Genomic DNA, 18,885 nt, shown 5'->3' with positions numbered 1-18,885 from the left:
ATGAGGTTGACAGCTGTGTACTGTCAATTGGCTGACCAGTGGCAGACCCTGACATGCCTTCCTGTGCCATTACACAGATATCATCATTATCAGTACCTGTGGCACCAGATTCAGGTTCCCTGCTGCAGGACACCAGAGCAGCACAAGAACCTGTGGAAGGAAGACAGGAAACACAGTTTACAGTGTCCACACAATGTTACCAGTGATGCACTTATGCACACATGCACACATGCACATATGCACACATGGACACATGCACACATGCACACATGCACACATGGAAACAGGCACACATGCACACATTCACACATGCACACATGCACACTTGCACACATGCACACATGCACACATGGACACAGGCACACATGCACACATGCACACATGCACACGTGGACACGTGGACACATGCACACATGCACACATGGACACATGCACACATGCACACGTGGACACAGGCACACATGCACACATGCACATGTGGACACGGGCACACATGCACACATGCACACGTGGACACAGGCACACATGCACACATGCACACACCACAGTATACACACAGAGCACTACTGAGTTACACTAGTATTACTAGCACTATCAGGACTATTATAGGTATTGTTAAAACACACTCACCAGCATGGATGGCCTGCCTTGCTGTAACACCGGAGGGACCTGCAGAAATGAGGAGATTAATGTCAGTGGGGAAAAACTGTGCCATTGATACTGCATATGATACAGTGCAGTAGTACACCAGTTGCCTTTCACACATCAGCTGCTGATATTGCCAATATCACACCTGCACAATTACATACTATGTTGACAGCTACATACCACGGACACACCTTACACATGCATAAACTAACAGTGTACAGAACAGTCAAGTGTACATATGGCATATTACCTGCATGCTCCATGTCGTGCTGCTGTGTGGATCCAGCCTCCATCATGATGCAGGTGTATTGCTGTTGCTGTTCCGGGGCTGGAGCCACAACACTTAGGAGTAGCCCCTCCAGTCTGGTGAGGGGGGATGTGTGGCCACCCCACCTCCTGTGGCAACCTGTTGCCTGTGGATATCCGATGCACGCTGACGGACATTTCTGATTAAATCACTGCAGTGATGTCGTACCTGCTCATATGTCCTATTATGCGTGCCAATGTCATTTACCCTACGGACAAGGTCTTGCCACAGTGCAGCCCTCTCCTGCTGATTCTGGCTGGTGTGGGAAAACAGTATGTCATAATCCCGCACCAGGCTCTGGTGTATCTCCTCATCTTCTGCTGCAGAGTAGGCGGGATTACGCTGATGCGCCATGTCCCTGGAAGAGAACACAAACAGGATATCAGCAAACTATGTCAGCAATATATGGCACACATACTATACATGATACTCAACTGTAGTGATATACTACTACTCCCATATGTAGCATGTGTGTGTGTCTCTTGGTGGATACATAAATACATGGCCAGATATCAGTGCTCAGCCAACACCTGTGCAACAATACCTGCCACATTCCATACAACATAGTAGCATGCCCCATCGGTCAGCACACTGCGACAGGTCCAATGCACAACCTCACTCTGGGGGTTCATACCAAGGTACTGTATGTGGAACGCCATCCACTAGTGTGATCTGGACACAAGTTACTCTGCCTGGATATACATATCCCACCACCACCACCACCAGCACAGTAGACTACTTTGACATGTATGTGACTAGACAGTTATACACTTGTTAGGACTGAGATGGTATCCATGCAGCCCACTGGGCCAGTGGAAGCCACAACCCACACTGCTGACCCCTTTGCGAATGCTTCCCACGGACATCCCAAAGATTGCATGGAACATGCACACACATTTCTAACCCAGACCCTATGCACAAAGGTTAGGCATCCTGTCCGGTGGACCTCAGCCAAAGGCTGATTGTATAACAATAGAAGGAGGCTACTGCAGGACAGAGAAGATTCACATTAAGGGAAGGCATCTGTGGTCAGCACTGGTAATAAACAACATCCACGGCCTACTCTGGGAGGCAAATGGCCACGAACACTATAGATAACCACAAGGCCTTCTTCAGTTATGTTACACATATGGAACAAACGCCTCAGATATGCTCTGAGTTGATACACACCTACTTAACATTCACCGAACATACAGATATTGGCAACATTCTTGCAGACAAGTTCGGTGCACGTATCCCCCCTCCTTCTCCCCCAGAAGTAGAAATACTTATCACAGCTGAATGTAACCTCCCTATCATCTCACATGTCCAGGTGATGGCCACCCTCAGCAAAGCAGAACACACAGCATCAATGTGACCTGATGGTATCCCTGGATGTGTGCTACGTGAACTCGAAGAGGACATACAACCGCATATAAGACTGATATTTAACCTTGGCCATACTACAGGATATGTACCTGAACACTGGCATACAGCAACAGTGGTCCCACTCCACTAAGGAGGCACCTCTACTGACCCTGGGAACTACCGCACCATAAGCTTAACCAGCCTGGTCTGCACAGCTAAGGAATGATTCAGTATGGGACACATATACAGCAATATTGGGTACTTGCAGACACTTGTTCCTGGCCAGTTTGCCTTTGTGATAGTCTGATCCTGCCTTTTGAACCTGGTTGACCTTTCAAAACAGTCACTACAGCCATTGATGAGGGCAACGCAATCCATACAGCCTACCTGGACTTGCCTAAGGCCTTCAACACAGTACTCCACTCAGTCATCATAGACAAGCTCATTAGCTTACATGTTACTACATATGTCACATGATGGGTTGCACACTGGTTGACATACAGAATCCATAATATCGATATTGTAGGAGCCATGTCAGACTCAATGCCAGTCACATGTGGTATCCCACAGGCCTCTGTCCTAGGACCCTTCTTGTTTGGCATTTATTTCTCAGATGTAAAAGCGAACATGTGTGGGTTGTGGATGACAAAGTTCCCAGATGACTGCTAACTAAGCGCCACAGTCGTTACACCAGCTGACACACACATCCTACAGACAAGCCTCACTGCAATGGAAAACTGCTGCCAGGATCATGGCCTAACACTGAATGACATGTAATGTATAGTCATCCCCTTTTGGTGGAACTACGTGCACACAACATATCACATGGACATACCTATAGATACAGACCTATGACACATATGGAGGGTTCACAGTATGCAGACTATTAACCTGTTACTTTACATTACCTGTGTTTGTCACAGCTGGTTGCATTACAGCTACTAATGCTTCCTGTTGCTGCTGGCACGGCTTGCTACTGTCACCGCTGACAGCTTAGACTCAGTGTGTGTACTGTGTGTTGTTGTTTGTGTTTTTTTTTTCTCTCTGTCTCTGTCTCTGTCTGTCTCTCTCTCTCTCTCTCTGTCTGCCACCAGACAGTGCAATGAACGTATTGCATGTGTGGAGTGTGAGTACAGGATGCTTTTGTAGGTATCTGCATAAGTCCATTTGATGGCCTCTGCACCAATTGTAAGCCAGCATTTGCTAATTGTATGCAGCCAGTTGTGTACTGATTGCAGTTCACACTGTGATTTCAGGACAGTGCTATAAAAGGGTATGTGAGATAGGTGTTGCCCTTTCAGATTGTAAGGGCGGGGACCATGCTGGTATGCTGTGGACACTGTTCTGTGAGTGTAAAGGTTAGTATCTCTCTCATGATTCAGGCTGTGTTGTCGATTCACATTTCTCCATTCCTCTTTCCTGTTTCCTGTAGTAAGTGTGTATGCACACTGACACCTACAACTATATATATATATATATATATATATATATATATATATATATATATATATATATATATATACATACATTTATATATGTACATTAACTGACATTATTACCTACTAGCTACCAACTAGCATGGCTGTTTCTGTTCACACACTACTATTATGGAAATCCACTAGTTTTGACAGTAAGTATAAATGACATGTTTGTGTACTACACATCCTATATTCCCTTTACATTCATTCCTACTATTACATGATATATTTATTTTAGCACAATGTTCTTGTATGAGTCATGGCTTAGTGGTAGGTCATGCAGACTACTGTTTCCAAGGTCCTGGGTTTGGGACTGACAGTGGGATTTTATTTTGCTTTTGAACTGACTACAGGACCTGTCAATCAGAGTGACTAAGGCACTTTTAAGCAGTTGTAACCGGGTTAGCGCTGGTTTGCATGGAGCTCATGCATGCACACTGGCGTTTAGCTCCGCGCACACCCGCGCACACCCGCTTACAACCGCTTAACAGTGCTTACTCTGGCGCACACCTGCGCTATTTTCTTTGAAAGAAATGAAAATGGGGAGACAGGAAAGTGGTGAAAAAGGGATCACAAAGAGGGTAAGACAGTAGGCAAACAAGCTTGGGATTTGCAGGAGGGATGTAGGTAAGGCCCATAGCTGCCCATTTCTTCATCAGCAACAGCTGTGCATATGTATGTAATTTGGTGTGACATTTGAAACCTTCCACCCCTGAGAGAGGTGTCAGGACAACAATAATACTTGTTGTACAGCCAATTGTAATTGATAGTTTCCATGTCCAGCAGACATGTGTGTGGAATGGGCAGCTATGTATGGGACATAATTTTTTTGTGGGTACAGAGTGCCCTTTTTTTTTTTTTTTTTTTTCAGGTGAGAGTGTTATGTCAGGTGAAGGAAGTTGGTATAGCTGGGGAGGTAGGTTGGGTAGGTCAACAGACAAGACAAACAAGATGCATACAGGGGTGGTGTATGACACGTGTGGGGGGGTTACACAATTGATGGGGGCGGATGTTTGGCTATCCAGAGCCCATGAGCCCACAGATGGCAACAGTGGAACTGATATCCCCACCCATGGGCAGTTGCCACTGTTCCTTCACTGCCCAGGACGGGGCTGTGCTGGGGGTTGTGTAGGCCGGGCAACAGGCATGCCCGTAAGTTGTGCCACCTGTGCCTCAAGCTGGCATAGGGGCCCAAGAACAGAGTCCTGGATCTCCCTATGCACCACAGTCCGAACGCTATGGAGGGTGAGTGGTCGTTCTCCTCCGGCCACGCTTGCAGAGGGAGGACGAGCCCCATCCCCTGCAGCGCTTCCACCCGCAGGTGGCACAGGGCCACTGGAGGAGGGTCCAGACTGGGCACTAGTACCAGGTGCACTCGACAGCTGAGGTGGGAGAGTTGGGTCCGCTGGAACCCGCCTTCCCTGTCGTCCTATGTTTTGCATTATGACATGACAGTTTGGGTTAGTAACATACACTACCATTTGCAATTAGTTGTAACAGCATGCATTAGTATTCCCATTAACCAAACACCCAGATATTCACACCATTGAATAGCGAGCATAACACATGCATAATTTGAACAGCAATACACAGTCCAACAACATGCAGGGTTGATTGATGGCAACAGGCCATCAGGTTTGGATGTATGAACAGGGCAGATGCATCAACGGACATGCAAATATTTATGACCCAACAGGACAAATGTCCAGGGGTGTTAATTGTGATTGCACATACCATTTTCACATGGAATGGGTTATATGTGGTTATAGGGTGGGGTGAAGAAAATAATATTAACACCTTCGAATACCAATACATATGCTGTACATTTCTAATAGCTGCACATATATACACACTACTGTTTTAACTACAGTTTCCTATATGATAACTACTTCAATTTGGTGATAGGACTGTTATTGCTACATCAATATACATTTTATTGTTCTTCATACACATTCATATCTGGCTTTATTCAGCTACATCATCCTGCTACATTTGCTTTATATAGCTATAGACAACTGTGGATGTTTGGTATGTCAGACAATCATATTATCTGCATATTGCAGACTGAGAGCAACATATCCAGATTTTGGGATACACATTCCAGCTGCAGCAACACTTTGAACAGATTTTGCTGTTTGGTTCTGCTTCTCACATTCATTTCATTCTGTACTGACTGCAGTATACTTTATTCAGGGGTTATTACTACTTTATTGGTGGGTTCATAACTCTTTCTCACACTCTCTCACTTGTTTTCATTTTACTATTCAAGATGGTACTTACTTCTAGGCTTTATTGACATGTTTTACCTGTACTTATTACAATCCTTTCCAGCAGTCTCACTTCTGTCATGTTTCAGTATTTCAACAGGGGTATATTTCACAAATGTGATTTGCTCATCTTCTGCAGCTGTACTTTTCAGCCTGCTGCAGGTTGTGTACTATTATATTACAGGTGGGGCATCTTTATTTCAGACTTTATTTCAGACATTTTCATTTTTCTGTTTGGATTACAGACTGCAACACACTTTTGCAATCAAGCAGTACTTGCAAACACTCTTACACTGTTACTTGCACATTTTATTACTTAGTGACTACACTGCACTCTTTTGCTAACTGTCATACTTTTATATTTCTTTACCATTACTGGGAGAGGATTACTGACCTGCCTGGTGGTGCAACCGCACCAGCCTATCAGCATAGGCTCTGTGGTTCGCAGAACGGACACCTGCAGCTGTAATATAAATGAAGTAATATTGGAATACACATCTCCATAATATCAGCTACTTTAATTTCTTACATACATAATTAAATGTAACTTACTCAGTAGTGGGGCGTTGGGCATTTGTCAGGCCTCCTGGATCCAAAGGTTCAATTGGTCCTGCTTGCATCTCTTCAGGTCCACATGGTGGTGATGGACCTGCTCACCAGTCCTTGGAATCCCTGTGGCACTGGTGAGATCATGAGCCAACCGGTCCCACGCCTCAGCCCTATATGCTCCCCACAGGACCTGGCCCTGCCTGAGTTGGGCCTCATGATTGTGGACTAGGAGCCAGACCATGTATCTGGACTCCTCAATGCCCCACCTCTGTGCTCGAAAGCAACTACCCTCACCTACTCCTGACATTCTGGCTGCAGTCATTTATGCTGTGTATTTCCGCCTATGGGGCTTATATATGCCATTTTTCCTGCACATATCTGTGATTGGCCATTTTGGAATTGTATCAACTTCGCATAACCTACTTTGTCATGCTCCACTTTGTATTCATTCCTATATATTTGCTATTACTGCATTTCTAGGTACTGCTGTCATGGCTTAGTGGTTCAGTACCTTGACTATGGTGCATAGTATCCTGGGTTCGAACCTGGCCACTGCTTTTTATTTTTTATGACTGTCTAGACAGGCTAGGGGGTGTGTCTGTGTAAAGGCAGTTTTGATACAGCTTGCTCTATGTTGCCCGTTGGTTAGCTTGTTGGCGCGGTGCACAGCTCTGCGCAAACCGGGTACGCTGGTTTATGCTTCATTTGGCTGTTAGCATGCATTTTACGCTCATCTCAGCTAGGGGCACACTATTCCAGCAAGTTAAACCACTGCTCACCTATGGGCACTCATTTTACACCTGTTAAACCACTGCTCACCTATGGGCACTCATTTTACACCTGTTAAACCACTGCTCACCTATGGGCAGATGCACTCACCTTGTTAAACTGTAGCTCAGCTATAGGCACATCTCGCATTTTTTATTGTTTTGTTATCTCACATTTCTTCAAAATAAATGGACTATTTCATTACATTTTACATAAACTATGATTTTATATGTGTACATATTTGTCAGGGACTTGTTTTGTGCTTATTTTACTAAAAATAAAAATTGATGTTGTGGGGGCTCGAACCATGAATGCCTGCTCTTCAGCCGACATCTCTACCGCTACGCTATTGCTTTTGGCGTACTTTGCATATTTAGTTCTTATATCCTTTTCCACTGACTGCTAACTGTGGCTAAGCTATGGGCACGCCCGCGCAAACGAGCGCACTCACAGGCAAACATCTTTACAATTTAAAAACTATATATATATATAACATGTTCATTTATATATTTTATGTTCATAGTCTGTGGGGGCATGTGTTGTGTTGTGTTTATTCACATTTCCATGGCCTCTGTCGTGGGTGTTTACTTTGGGCAATTTTACTCTTCTGGGGGCATGTCCGCTTGCAGGGCTCGGCCTACAGACACACCCCCTACTGTCTTCCACGGACCGTGTTAGCCTTAGGTGTGATTCAGCATGCCCTCATGCATATGCATGACATGCTGACGTCACACCGTTTAACTGCAGCCTCCGTGTAAGCCATGTATCTCTTACATGGAGGCTTCATGAATCCTGCCCCCTTTCTTTACCAAATTCACATGCTCACTTCATTCCAAATGTATCACCTGCAGCATTGCTATTTGCATTCTGCATTTCTAAATATAATTTAATACTTTTACCTTTTTCTCTATACCGTTGGGAAAGCTGACATTTCAAAATAATATGGATAGTGTAGCCATTATGATAAGGTATTATTCCCACATGATATATGACAGCTTTTTAAATGTCTGTTTACAGCTTTTGTGTTACATGCACCCACTAATGTTTGGCAGGTTGCTCTTTTTAATACTTATTTCTTGTCATCTACATTTGAATCTATGTCACATTTTACAATACATTTTCCTTTAATGAAAATCTTCAAACAAATAAATACATACCACAGAACACCCCCAGAACCTATTAACTTAAAACAAACACACAGAACTGTCTACATCTTCAAATAATGAAGTTTAACCATCCTGATATGAGCAATTCCCCCAAATTGACAAATGCACTCATAAGCATTGCCTAAACTAAAATTAAGGTTATCCATGCTAAGTCGTATGTTATAGCTTGTGCTCCTACTTACACTTTTTGCTGTTCGATCTTGTCTTACCTTCATTCCCTCACAGATGTTAAAAACAGCTTGGATGCTTCCAGAAAACATTAACATTTAGCCTTAAGAAAAAGTGTACTGGCTATCTTTAAATAAAATTAAATTATATACTGATCAAATAAATGCACCAAAGTATTTAGGTACCAGCAAAGCTGCTATCTCTTCTTCACGTCAAATAATTTCAAACTTTATTTTTCACTAAGTTGTTTGTCCTTGTATCTTTTAATTGTATGATTCCCTCAATAAAAAAATCCCAGACCTCTCAACATTTATTGCCTAAACCTGTAGTCAGCTTGCCTCCATGGAAACATAAAGACAGAATGTACAGTTGCCTTGAGCTGCAGACTTCTCACCTCACACTGAACGTTTATTTGCTAAAGGGAAACTTTTCATAGCATTCACTGTGTTCTCTTATTTTTAAAGCCCAAATGCTTACACACATAAAAAGTGTTATACTTATTAATTTAAGCCAAGGGCATTGATCCAGACAGTCACCTATACAAAACTAAGGGAAAGCATTTCAACTATACATATATTATAATCAGTGCATTTTTACACCCCCTCGCCCCAACAGCCCATACAATTATAGCATATCAACTTGACCATGCGTTTGTCTAGCCTTTATCTTTCTACATTATAATGCCTGCATTTCTTAAAACTAAACAAAAAGAAAAAGTGCTTGCTTACTTTAGTATTTGTATCACATATAACAATCACTGAAAATGCTTTACTATATAACATGCAATTTATATTATGAAATGTTTTATACAAACATTGTTAAGAACAAAAATTGCTTTACTTATAGTTATTTTTTTCCTTTTAGTGTCCTCTCAAGCATTAATGACATGAAGTGAGGTGCATGCCTTTTAGTCACTCCGCAAGCTTAAAGTCAACAAAAGTCCAGTCTTTTTCAGCCACTTTTTTTATAAAACCATATTTCACAAATGATATTGATGCTTTATAATTTCACATCTATTCACTAATTTCAGTATTGTTGGTCTTCCTGTTCATCTCCCAGCTCTAGACTCTAGTTCAAGTCCAAGGTACTCCTGACTCTTTTAGTGAACTATTGTGCTTTTTCTGTCTCTCAAGCATTTTCATTTGGAGCATTGGAAATAGTTTCGCTGGCAAAGTCTCTCTATGACCGTTATTATCAGAATACTGAGAAGTAGAATTCTCTTTTGTTCAGTGGCTAACTTTTTTGTTGGACAAACTTTTATATGTCCTCCTTAGCCTGTTCTGTATCAAAAATTATTTTGATTCCCCAAGGAAAAATACTCTGGACAGTTGGATACAGCAGCTTGAATCTCATACCTGCCTCCCAACATTCCCCGATTGCTGGGATACAGTTGCTTCTCTTCTGCCTAGTGTACAGTGAATAATCATTTTCCAGAAAGAATCCACTGTCTCCAATGTTTGATACTTTGCCTTTCTGTCACAGTTTTGTCTGGACTAACTCTTTCTGCTGGTATGATTGCATCTTTACTGATACAAGACTTGGCTGCTTTTTCATGGCCAGGTTTGGAGCATATACAAAATGTGCCCTTTCAATTAACAAATCCTGCTGTGGAATACCAGTCAAGTTAATTATTTATGCTTTTGTAAAATTAATACAATCTGTTCCTTCAAGTTCCTCTGGTACATCAGAAAATCTCAGGTTTTATCTAGATGTTCTGTGCTCTAACTCTACCATTTTTGAAGCAGCTCTCCTTGAGCTGTCTCATACTCGGCCAGTAGCCTTTTCTTCATTCCTACCTCTGATATTTTCAGTTTTATCAGTTCATCCGAATAGCCGTTTAAAGCTTCTTTCATTTCTTCCAGCTTTTTGTTATTTGAGTTGATCTACTCCTTCACTGTTTCATTTATTGTAATCAGCCATTTGATTTATGTTTTCCTGTAAATTACTGGAAGCTATTTAATGTACCAAAGACTGAGCTTTTGAACTGCTTTTTTCCTGAACAGCTGCAGTATTCTTCACAGTCAGTGTTTTTCTTCACCTTTTCTAGTGGATTTTATCCAAGCTCTCTATCTTTCATCTTTGCTGGCATCTGGGTAGTGCACTTACTAGCCAGTAACTGAATTTTACCAAAATTAGCAGACTCACTAGCCCTTATCTTTCAGTTTTTTTCACACTGCAAGGGTTGAAATTAAGTTGTTGATCAGTGTACAGCCATCTTGGAAGTCATCATTTTGGTTTTGGTGTGTTTATTCAGTGTGGCATGCAGGTATGCATGGACAAATATTGTTTATTGAGCAGACATGTTTGCCTGTGGGCACCTCCCCAGAGGGTGAATTAAAGACTGAGGAGAGTGTAGGTAAATGGATAGGGGTGGTGTGGGATTAGTAAGAGGAAGTAGGTTAGTAAATGGGTTAGAAGTCATCTTAGGAAAGACGTGAGGTAGTATTTATGTGGGGGGATTATTTAGTGACAAGTCATGAGGGTATTTCCCTCTTTGACGCAGGTGATTGAAGCAAGCACCCCCACTCTTTCTTTCTCATTTGCTGAGTTTTTAAGTTTTTGAGGTGGTATGTATTTTAGATTTGTTTAGGCAGAGTTTATTGGCTAAATTTCTTCCTTTAAGGAGGTGACCCCCTCTTTTCTTTTAGGATCATAGGTGGTTACTAGGCTAGCAGCCCTAGAGCCCTTACACGCCTAACCATGTTAATCCCGAGTTTCCTCAATTGTCCTTGGCTAGATGGACATAATTTGCAGAGTGAGTCTATGATAAATACCAACTATTCCTGTCCATGAGGGACATTTGTGCCACCCCCAGGGTGAATTTGTAGTCTTCCTTCCATTTGTCCAGGTTGTGCTTGAATAGGGCCAGTGAGGAGCTCTTTGGAAGTTTACTCCAGAGTAGCGGCAAGCTCTTGGAGATATAGCTGTCTCTGCAGCAAGTTGTGTTAGTGTCACAGGCTAGGTTAAGATGATTATTTAATTTTAGGAGTGAGTGGTTAACTATGCTGCTCCTGGAACATGTAGGATTGTGGATGGGTTGAGTGAGTGGTTTCCAATGCTGCTATAGACAGTTACGTTTGTTTCAGTGTGGAAAATATTTGTAAATGCCACCCGGTATATTTTTATTGTATTCTTTTATGCATTTAGTATCTTAATAAATATTGCAGGTTCTATACTACTATGAGTATTGTGGTAATCCTTCGTTCATATGATCTTATTAGTATGATAAAACATTTCAAGACTTTACTGGAAAAACTTACCCAGACTCTGCCACAACTTGCTGTGAGGGAAAGGTTAGTTTGTTTTTGTTTTCTTGTATTTTGTATAGCTTCATTGCCTTATTCTGTTTTGTATATTATGATTTATTTTCATTACACTGTGTTTTACTTGTATTCTGCCTTTAATTGCATATTTAAACTAAGAAAGAGACCACAGCTGCATCTCTTGTGAGTCACTCAGAAATTAGAGCAGGTTATTTAAGTTTAATTACATGTGAACTGAGAGTGGAGCTAAGAACTAAATATTCTGTTTAAGGGGTAAAATAAAACATTTTCAGGCTTTAATGGAAAAGCTCACCCAGACTCTGCCACAACTTGCTGTGAGGGAAGGATTAGTTTGTTTTTGCTTTCTTGAATTTTGTATAGTTTTATTGCCTTCTTCTGTTTTGTATATTGTAATTTATTTTATTTACACTGTGTTTTACCTGTATTCTGCTTTTAACTGCATATTTAAACAAGAAAAGTGACCATAGCTGTGTCTCTTGTGAGTCACACAGAAATTAAGTTTTCCTCCACTCTCACACCATGATGTTGTGCTTTTAAACTCAACTGTCTTTCTAGGTGCCTGCCCCCTTTTTAATTTAAACACATATCTCTTTCCCTCTTCTCTTTCATTGGCTATTGTGAGCAAGCATAACATTATCATTTTGTGAAATCACTCACTTTCAGCTATTTAAATTTATTGGTCATCCCACTGTATTCCATACAGCCAGAATACAAAGTACTTACCCCCTTCCAATCTGTATTGCTCTTTTAAAATTAGTGGCTCTCCACTTAGATACAGTAGCTAAAGCTTACGTTCCCCTGTCTTTCACATCTAACTGCTTAGTGCACACTGCAGCTCTTAGGATATTAAAACATTTTTCCATCTTTCCTTTAAAATCTGCAGTATTGGACAGTGCAGTGGTATAGTGGGTGAGTTGTCACCTCTCAGCAAGAGATTCTCCAGTTCTATTCTCAGCTGGGGTGCCTTCTGTGCAGTCTGCATATCTTCCCCGCATTTGTGTGTGTGTTTCCTTTGGGTGGTCCGGTTTCCTCCCACATTTCAAAGACATGCATCTGGAGCATTTCTCCACGGCCCTCTGCTGAAAATTGGCTTTGTTCCAAGACAGACTTTCCTGGTAAACAAATGTTAAATAAATAAAATAAATAAATCTACTGCAAGACCACCAGTTACTGGAAAGACCACATTCTGACTTTCAGTAGTCCTCTTGAGATTAGTGCTTCCGTTTTGTTCCTGGTGAGGGATGGAGTATACGGAGATTTTTTTCCTGCAGACTGCTGATCACCGGAAAGCCTAATAATTGCTTCATAGGTGCCATCCTGGAATTTGTGCTCATATTTTGCTCATGGAGAGAGAAGGAAAAGAGTGCATTGATTTCTGACTGTTTCTGACTGGGCAGTGAGTGTCTTGTGTTTGACCTTTCTGATTGGTCTGGTTGCTGTTCAAGGCATCTATAAGGAAAAGACTACAACAAGCCTACAGACCATTGCATCATCTAGGACAAGACTGTTGATCACCAAAGAGCCTGTGGCCTGCTTCTCATCTTCATATTGTTGCTACTGTTTTGCTTCTGGTGAGAGAAGAAGCAAAGCAGCATTGTATTCCAGCAGCATAAAGCTGTGGCGAGACCAGTACCAGAAGTAGCCAGGCAGTAGCCATTCAGGTGACTCCCCTCTTTTCATCATTCCTGACAAGCTAATTCTTTCTTTTCAGTAAGTACTGTTTAATTTCCTGGTGTCTAACCTAACTTCAGAATATCTGCCTAAGTACTTCATCCATAAATCATCAGGGTCTACTTACCAGTTTCCCCTCAAGTGTTTGGCAGTGTTTTGTATAGACAGAGACTCCTTGAGTTGACATTTTTACTGTAAAAGTACCATTGACATTTCGCCAATACCTAGTTGCATGCAAGACAACTAGGTTGCAGTGACAAGCACTGCCCCCAGAGTTGCAAGCCAGATACTTCTGACATTACTTTATATACTCACAGCAACTGTCTAATCTATAAAAAAGGGTCTGTTGCCATGGATATACACTTTCTCACTATTTCCATTACCAGCTTTGTGAATATGGGCCTCCTGAGGCAATGTAGAAATTGCCTCATGTTTACTGACAACTAGTTATTTCTCAAACAAACCAATGTGGTATGTGAAAGATGTATTTACACAATGTCACTGGAAGCAAAGCTCTCATATAAAATCACTCCTAATGTCACTTAGGTTGTCAGTAGTACACATGCTGCACCCATCACACACAATTCAAAGCAGATACATAAACCTACATATGCTGAGATACTTAAATGTACCTTTCTAAACCCCAGACCTCCTAGATGAATTACACATAACAAATAACCTCAGCAGCCCAGAATCCACTCTTTCAAAACAAGACCCACATCAACACATATAGCCACATCTCATGGAGCCTCTACTTCTAAGCCCATAATGCAAGCAACCACAAAATCCAATATTCTGGTCATTGCAGATTCCATTGTGAGACAAAATGATGTCCCTCTCAGCAGGCTGAGCAAGGAGAAAGTCACAGTCAGTTATTTATCAGGGGCTATGATCCACCACATTACACATGCACTTACTTCATTGGACCATAGGTGTCATTATGACAGAGTCATAGTCCATGTGGGTGTAAATGATCTGAGAAGTACCTCCCTAGACTATATGATGAGAGGCATCATGGAGCTCTCGGAATATGTTGTAATCCTGGCCTAGTGGTTAAGGCGATGGAGTAAAAATCCACTGGGGTTTCCCCGCACAAGTTCAAATCCTGTCAATTACGGTGGTGCTCTTCATAATTCTGCAGTTGCATATGTATTAAATACTGTATCCTCTTAGACTGCATCACTAGATAGGCAGGGGGTTCTAATCTCACAGCAGTCAACTTGTGTGGGTATGTATATGGTGTTGTGCAAATATGACCTTGACTCCTTCTGGCCACAATACTGTAGTAGCCTGACTTAATTTTAGATCTGTGTGGCATGATTGGTTAATGCACTGGGCTATATGTGAGAGGGGCCCGGGTTCAAAACTTGGCAGAGGTGTTTATTTGGAAAACTGGAAATTCATCCCTGGTTTGGCACCTATGTCTCTAATGGACACAGGTAACCTGTAAATGGTTCATCTCCCAGGCCCATGCTTACACTTGTCAAGGGTATCAGAACTATTCAGAGATTTGGGATGCATGGCTAGGCTTAAAAATTTCCTTGTGGTCATTAGCCTAGTAAACACATATGAACCTATGAAGCTATGAACCTATGTGCCCCATTCTGGTATGAGCCAAGCATTGAGCAGTATTTTACCTACTACAAGGATGATGCCACAACACAAACAAAAGATGACTGATTTTAATAGTTGTCTTAGATTCTAGTAGCATTGTAAGTGGTTACAATATTCATCAGCATAGAAAGAGATGGTCAACAGACCATGCTGCTTTGTCAGGGATGGTATGCACCTCTCCCCTCTATTCTTTTGAATGTTAGCTAAAACATTGTTCTTCCCCATAGTGCCTTTTTAGGCAATGCCAAACTGAAAGTATTTCCGACATAGTAAATCAAAACCAAGAAAATTTAAAGGTGTTATTTCTCAATGCTAGGAGTCTAAACAAACACTCTACTCTCTAGAACCTCTCGTCACCGTAGAGAATGCTGACTTCTGTGTGGTCACTGAGGCATGGTATAAAGCATCGGAGAGCACACCAACAGTGCAAGTTTATAATGCCTTCCACACATTTAGACCAGCTACTTCACAGGCAGGGACTAAAGGTGGGGATGTCTCTATCTACATCAAAAATAAATATACTTCAAGGCTGGTCAAACAATACAATGCACTTCTGCTTCTCCAAGTTCAAATCACCATAGGCAAAATCTCAGACCACTTCCTTACAAGCTATAGGTCCCCTCTATAACCCAGGAAACCCATAACATGTACATAAGCTTATTGGAAACATTCACCATCCAACCCAATACCATATTCATGGGTGACTTTAATTACCCCACTATTAACTGGAAATCATATACAACACCAAATGTAGAGGCACAGAGATTCCTGGATTTTGTAAACACAAACTCCCTGGACCAGATTGTCAATGCATCAACCAAGGTTGTAACCATACTGGATCTGTCCCTCACTAATATGGGAAAGTGCTGCACACCCCCTAGTGTAAGGCCAGTGTAAGGCAAGGTCAAAGTACAAAACGGTCTCCTCTGAAGCAACATAAAGCTTGGAACTCCAGCTAACCTGGAATATTCAAGAACTACTCTAAGGCTAATTTCCTACTGTTAAGTGATAATCTGGAAAAATTTCAACCCCTCATAAAACCTGAGAACATTACTGTGAAACTGTTCACAGAAACCCTGTACAAGCATCTTAATAGCTGCACAGAGGCAACCATACCCACCAGGATGAAGTACAGATCTAACTAAAAAAACAAGACACCCTGGTAGAAGTACAACATCAATAGACTGTATAACTCAAGGAAGAAAACTGTGGCAAAAATTAGGAGGTGAAGTACCCAGCAGAATAAACGTACTCTCATCAAACTAAACAATCAACTCAGAGGACAAATAAAGTCTATCAAAGCCAAATTTGAGGTAAAGTTGGCCTCCCAGGCCAAGGACAACCACAAGGCATTCTTTAGCTTTGCCTGCAACTTCGAAGGCAATACACAGTTGTGTGCAGATCCCATTGCTAATTGAGCCACCTATACCAAGCCAGAAGATATACAAAACCTACTGGCTGGCAAATTTAGCTCTAACTTTACTTCTCTGTCCCTCTCAAACTTCCCTCAGGAAATACCATCAAATATAACTCCCTCTTCTATGACTATGGAACAGGTCCTTAATGCTCTCTCTCTAAGGTCAAGAGCACAGCATCAATGGGCCCAGACAATATCCCAGGATGCCTTCTAAATAGCATGAAACATGACCCATCAGGCCTTCTGGAATTGCTATTTAACTGTAGCCTCAGAATAGGCTTCATACCTCATGAATGGAGAATAGCAACAATCATTCCTCTGTGCAAAGGTAGGCCATATACAGACCCTGAAAACTACAAACCCATAAGTCTCATTAGTCTCATATGCAAGGCCATGGAAAGAATTATCGTAGAAATTATCATTAATGACATAGGAAACTTCCAGACACTGGACCCAACCCACTTTGGGTTTGTGAAGAGCAGGTCATGTCTACTCAACCTGGTGGACTTCTTTAAGAAGGTCACCAAAGCAATGGATGAGGCCTGAATGGTTCGCACTACCTACGTTGACCTGGCCAAGGCATTTGACACAATAACCCACTTGAGCATTGTTAGTACAAACCCTTATATCACCTGGTGGATAGACACATGGTTCACAGACAGGACCCAGGAAGTTAGACTTGGGGAGTCCACCTCTACAAAGAAGCCAAATACAAGTGGAGTACCTCAGGGATCCATCCTGAGACAGGTCTTTTTTGGCGTTTACTTCTCTGAAGTCACAAACAATGTCAATGGCCTCTGGTTGACTAAATTTGCAGATGATTGCAAATTAAGACCTGTCATTGAATACTCCACCAACACAAGTGTTCTTCAGGAAAGGCTGACACAGACAAATAACTGGTGTTAGAGCCATGGACTAAAACTAAATGCCAAGAAATACACAATATTATCTTTCAGGAAGTCATCCACCGCTGGTAACTGTGATATTGACAACATACCCCTAAGAGCTGTCCCAGTAGTCAGGGATTTGGGGACACACATAGACAGTAATCTATCGTTTGGCCATCATGGTGTCTAAAGTAGTGAGGAAATCATTCTATATTGTGCAACTTATAAACAAAGGTATAGCATCTAGGTCCAAGGAAGTCATTGTTCCATTGTATTTGTCATTCATCAGACCTATCATTGATTACAGTGCCTCCTTTGATATGTACCTAACCAGGCATATACAACAAATGGAATGTAGACAGAGGTTCCTCACTAAAAGAATACAGATCATAAGTGACATGTCCTATGCAGACCGTGTCAAAGTCCTATCCCTGTATTCTGTCTCCTACAGGCTATTGAGGAGAGATCTGGAATACAAGGCATTGTCAGACCCAACTTTGATGAACATCCTGCATATCCACTAAACAAACAGCACTAGATTTACCCATTCTAAAGACATAAACCTTGCCTGTGATATAATAGGACTTGCTAGAATGACAGGTATGTATCCTAGAGACGACCCCTTCTCTGGAACAGGATCTTCACCCATGTGAAGCAGAGTTCCTTCCTAACCCAATTCAAGTGTATCTTTGTCAATTGGAAGGGAAACAGTTAATTCATCCCTGGTTTGGCACCTATGTCTCCAATGGACACAGGCAGCCTGTAAATAGTTAATCTCCCAAACCCTTGCTTACACTTATCAAGGACATGAGAACTTGTCAGTTTTGGGATGTATGGCTAGGCTTAAAAGGGGCCTTATAGTCATTAGCCTAGTAAATACCTATGAACCTATGAATTCTAGTGATGTTGGTTCTGGGTTAATAAAGTTCAGTCGTGTCATTTTTTAGTGTGTTTTCTGTGTGTGGCAAGTAGGGGGTCCATGAATAATGGATTTTGTTTAATTTCCTAAAACTATGGATTTTAGATTTTATCCCACTGCCAGCTTTGCAAATGTGATTCTTTTTAACAACAACCCGTCAGCTCTAAAAAAAAAACATCAAACTAGTATTAATAAGACAAGTAATGTCCGAATAAAAGTGCATTTACCTCCACCATCTCTCTCTCTCTCTTCTTTTCACTTGTAAACAATACTGCTGACAAGATAAAATTACAGCAATTTTTGTCCCAGGAATGCTTTCAACTCAGTATGTGTACCTAGGCTACTGATAACAAGGCATATGTAATTATATTATTGATACAGCATAACTGTCATAC

This window comes from Protopterus annectens, chromosome 2.part1, assembly GCF_019279795.1.
Source record: "Protopterus annectens isolate FY-2018-M chromosome 2.part1, PAN1.0, whole genome shotgun sequence".
NCBI lineage: Eukaryota > Metazoa > Chordata > Ceratodontiformes > Protopteridae > Protopterus > Protopterus annectens.
This window is presented reverse-complemented; position numbering follows the sequence as displayed.